Source organism: Triticum aestivum, chromosome 1A (assembly GCF_018294505.1).
Source record: "Triticum aestivum cultivar Chinese Spring chromosome 1A, IWGSC CS RefSeq v2.1, whole genome shotgun sequence".
Taxonomy (NCBI): Eukaryota; Viridiplantae; Streptophyta; class Magnoliopsida; order Poales; family Poaceae; genus Triticum; species Triticum aestivum.
This window is the reverse complement of record NC_057794.1, coordinates 15,154,710-15,160,086: the sequence shown is the minus strand read 5'-3', so window position 1 is coordinate 15,160,086 and position 5,377 is coordinate 15,154,710.

Genomic DNA, 5,377 nt, shown 5'->3' with positions numbered 1-5,377 from the left:
GACGACGCGGTTCGAGGCGGTGGGTGGTGGCGGCAGCGATGTGGGTGGGAGGAGAGAAGGCGCGCGGGAGGGAAAGGGAGGGGAGAGGAGGCGTGCCAGAGGGAGAGGAGGCGGCGGCGAGGCGCGAGGAGATGGGCGCGGGGGAGGCACGGGGCGGAGGCGCGAATGCGGGAGGGCGAGGCTGCGGGCGGCGTGGTGCGAGGGCGCGAGTGCGGGGGGGAGACGGCTAGGGTTGAGCCGGCCCTTTTATACCCCTTGTGCGTGAAATGACGAAAATGCCCTCGGCGGGGCAGGCTAATTACGCGCGGCGGCCCGAAACATGAGTAACTATTCATTTCTATAGTGCCAGCCCCAGATCCGACGGCCCAGGTTGTCCAGCGGCTCGATCCGACGCCCGGAATTCCATCTAGCGAACCGATCCGACGGCCGAGAGTGCCTGAGCTCTAAGGAGACTTGTAGGAACATCCTTCTCTTATTTCTTGATTTTTATTTATGTCTCCCACATGTGGATCAGGTGTTTTTTACTGGTCGAGATTTCCGGTGTTGGTTTTTGATCCTAGATCAAATCCCCTAGGAACTCCACGTACGCGGACCTGTAGAAGATGGCGGCGACGACACACGAGTGCGTCTGACCGGATTGTGTCCCAGACCCGGTATGTGGCTCGGCTGGGGCTTCCGAATATGTTTCGGTTTCCGGCTTTTAATGTTAGGCTTAGGTTAGTGGTTTGGGTAGTGGCCAAGCTAGCACCCCTTCACCATTTTAGATAGGAGTAACGGCATGTATTGCCAAGATGATGGATTCAGGCTCATTGTTGTAATACTTTGTAAGGTCCTGAGAATAATCAATAAAGTGGCCGTATGTATCTCCCAGATGCAGAGGCTGAGGGTCATCCTCCTTTTCTAAAAAAAGAACTCCACGTACTTGCAAAGCTAGCAAGCAAGCTAGCACACAGCCAGCTTGATCGATCCCCAGCAGCCGTTCGTGGCGTCTCGCCAGTATGTACTCACGTACGTATACTAGGACGGAACCTAGCGACTTCTCTCGATGGAACACATGCGTAACAAGATGATGGAATGCAACAGGCTCGTTTCGAGCCTGGTTCTTTATTGCCTTTTCTGATCGGTTTGTACAAAGCTACCCTGCCGATGCTTATATACACGTCCATACGAGACTAGGGACACGACTAGGACTAGCAAACATAGTATTACTAGGACTCTGCCTAACTCCTATTCCGATACGTACATATACGTGTACTGGGACTTGGGGTTTAATCCCAATATTCACCCCCTAAACGGGACGTCCTCGGTGCAGCCTGGATCCCAAATGTGATTACTACTGTTCATAGCCGTTATCTTCGGCATTGCTTTTGCCGTTTCTCGTATCATTTTAGGGATCGCCTTTCTTGTCGCCGGCTCATCCATAGCTTGATGCCAACGTCGTTTCTGCTCCGGTGCTCCCCCCTGGGCTGAACACGGGGTGGAAAACACATCGACGGCCAGGATGAACCAAAAACGGTTCATAACGAGGGGCACGATCGTCTTTGTTGCCCCCGCGTATAGTCGTCGAGGAGCACTGGGAGGCCCGTACGGGCCCGGTTAGACCGTATGCCCGGCCGTATACGTATGCCCGTCCGTATACGGCGGCCTTTCGTGCACGCGTGAAGCCGCCTGCGCCCGCGCGCCCCCCGCAAAAAAAAAAGAAGCCGCCCGCGCGTGGGGCAGCACGTGTCACGGGTAGTTGCCAAAACTGTCCCATCATATAAATGTGGACGGCAACCACCTCCGGCCGCATCGCCCACCATTTCCCCCCGCCGCATCGTCTCCCTCTCTCCACTCTCCACTCCCCACTCCCTCTCCTCTCCAACCTCCTCGTCTCCCTCACCGCATCCTCTCCATCGCAATGGCGGACGCAGGAGGCGAGCGCCCCGATTGGGGCGCAGATCTGGTGGAGCAGGCGCGGCAGATCGCTGCGGGCACCTTTGTGAGGGGGCGTGCCGGCGTCCAGCGCGGTGCTCCCTCCGCTGGAGATCTGGAGAAGGCGGGGGTGGGCCGCAGCGGTGCGGTCCAGCCAGATGCGCCCACTCTGGCCAACTCCGGCGAGGCGCGGAAGGTGGAGGCGGGCTCTGGCGAGGCATAGAAGGTGGGGGCGGGCTCTGGCGAGGCGCGCGAGGTGGAGAAGGTGGAGAAGGTGGAGGCCGGCTCCGGCGAGGAGGAAGCAGAGCAGAAGGTATGTGCGGCTAACTTTTAGTTGGTAGTTTTTAGATTGTAGGGTTTGTGGCCAGAACTTTGCTTGGTTAGATTTGTTGGAGGTAGGGTTTTCTCTGCATTAGGGTTTTCGTGTATTTGATTCGTGCAAGAATGGTGGACCACATATGATTATTAGATTAGGTTAGAAGTAGCCAAATTGAGGGATGGGGTTTTTTCAGATGCTTATTAGATTAGTAGTGGAATTTTTGCAATTCTTTAGGTGTTTGGAGTCAAATATATACTTCTGTAGTAGTTTGGGTTGGTGCCTGCTTTAGTTCTTTGGCTTGATGATTAATTAAATGGATGCTTAGTTCTAGGGATTATGGCTGTCATAGTTGCAATTCTTAGATGCTTGATTGATGCATGTTGTCATAGTTGCAGTTATTTGATGCTTGATTGATGCCTGTCAGGCAGAGGCTATGAGATGAGTTGTGCATGGCCTTGTGTTTTTGGAAATTGTCTACGTGAGGTGATTAGATGGTGCATTAGTTTGGTTGTAAATATAGTGAAGGATGTGTTCATGTATTGGTGTTGGATTTTTTTGTGCTGGATTGGGGCTTCTGAAGGAGAGGGGAAGCGTGGTCGAGGGGAAGGGGCAGTCTATGCTTATTTACTTTGGGTTAGTAGAGGAATTTTGTTGTTGCTTCAGAGATGTTGACAGCATTGAACATCCTCTGCAATGCCGTTGCTTCAGAGATAAAAGCATCTTGGGTTTTTTTCAGATGCTTATTAGATTAGTAGTTGAATTTTTGCTTGTTAGAATTTAATTAGTATGAGGATGACTACCTTATTTAAGGGGGAATTTAAGGTCAGATAGATGTCATATGATTATTAGATCTGTAGTTCAATGCTGCTGACATTTATGATTATTTGATTTGATCTGTGGTTCAATAATACTGGATGGAAACATATTTGATTTGCAATGCATTAATTAAGATGTGCCAATGAATTGATTTAGATGATACAAGATTCATCTATAGTATAATTTGTTGTTGTTTAGGTAAGTAATGAAATTTTAGATGTTTGTTGGAGATGTATGCATTTATAGTTGAAGTTGTACCTAATTAACTACTGCATTATGTTAATATGTGTAGGAGCTTTGCTGCATTGTCCCAAAAACAGTAATTTGTGCATATTAAAATTTGTAGTTGGCTTCTGTAATTAGTATATAATATATGTAAAGTGTGAAGTAAACATTCCAATGCAGGATCCTAGCAACAAAATATACTATATGTTTCCATTAATTAGTGGGGGGGGGGGGTAATTCCCTCAAAAGTAAAGTGTTGGGTTTATCCAGGGAATGTCAAGAATCCAGCTTGCATTTTCATTAGCATTTATGAAGGACATCATTTGTCTGTTGATTGATTGCTTAGATTCTGTATTTATAAGGAAAGCATTTGGTCACTTGCAACATACCAATGTGGTTCACATTCACAATTTTGTTTGTAATGACATTCTGTGAACTGCAATTCAATTCATTGTAATTGATGTGCTTGTTTGACAATATAGCAGGAGGAGGAGGATCTTGTGGGCAACAAGAGGAAGTGGGACAAGACTGGGTTCTACCCATATGAGTCTGATGAAGATGAGCCGTACGAGGTAAGTCCTAGTTCAAATGTTATTTCTGCATTGAGTTAGTATTATGTGTTTATAGTTTTTGAATGCATAATGTATTAATGTCAGTCATTAATGTGTGCAATATGAATCTGGAGATGATGTGGTCGAGGGGAACGTCGAGTCCTTTGAAGAGAAGGAGGTGTTGAAGATCAGGGCCCAAGGACCTGCCAAGTACTACAACTGGAGGAATGAAAAGTACAAGTGCCCCTACTGCAGCAAGCCCAAGCCCAGGTCTGGGTTATTGGAGCATCTGATGGAACATTGCCGGGCTACATCGATCTCCAGTCATGACTACAGGATCATTGGTCAGCATAAGGCGCTCCTGAAGGTCCTGAGAAACCCTAACCTGTAGTCGTACATCATGCTGATCATCGGAAGCTGCAAGCCGTACTCATCATCAGTATATTTGATGATGTTTTACTTTTGAGAAAGCTGCATCTGGGTCTGAACTGCGAGAAAACTTGATATATTAATGTAATGTAATGTAATGTATTGTGTGGTTGAACTGGATCTGTTGTGAACTGCCTGCTACCTATTAGAATGCTATCTATATATGTGTGGCCTTATCTTTAATGGTGGTGAATGCTTCCTTCATGTTTAGTTGTTGTTTCGATGGTGCGAAAAAAACAAATGGCGCTTCAGTGTTGCTTGAGACATGCTGCAACACTTGTCTATGCTGTGGGCAGTGCAACATGCTGTGCCCATGTGTCAATTATACCAAATATTGAATGTCGCAATGTTCCAAAATGGCTGCCATGAATTATAGTACATGGGGTTTAGTAAAGTTACTGAAAATTGTTCATCCTCACACATTCCATCAACGCATAATTTGAATAAGCAAAAAGATCAAATGTTCCATCATTTGAACCTATGTTGCAATTACAGAGCAAATATTCCATCATCAAAGTGTGAAGGAATTAAATATAAATTTAGAAGAAAAGAAAATATACATATTCAAAAAGATGTGTTTGATAAAAATACCTTTTGAATTTTTTGTATGTTATTATTTGAGGGGTCATGTAATTTTTATGTCATTTTTGGAGTGCTCAGGTAATTTTTATGTAAAGTGAAGGAAAAGGAAAAAAAATAAACAAAAGGAAAAGCATGGGCCATCCTAGCCATCTTGTAAACCTAGTTTAGTAAATAAAAAATTCAAAAAAATAAGAGGGCATTAAAAAGTTAAACAAATTTAAGAGGGCATTATAAATTCAAATAATTTCAAAAATATAGAAAGTATTTTTTACAATGCCCCCCTGAGGTATAGACCGATGTTATGACCGGTCAGTCTAGAGGGCATTATAAATTAATAAAAAAATTCAAAAAAATATAAAACCTTTGGAACCCACCTTTGTTTGTGCAATAGATCACGTGTGCCAAAGTTGAGGTCATTTGGAGGTGGTCGAAAAAATGACCGCATTCCGGAGGGGCCATTTGGTCTAACTTAAGCCAGTTTTTGAAAAAATGTGATTTTTCCCACCACCTCCAAATCACACAAACTTTCTTGGACATGGTG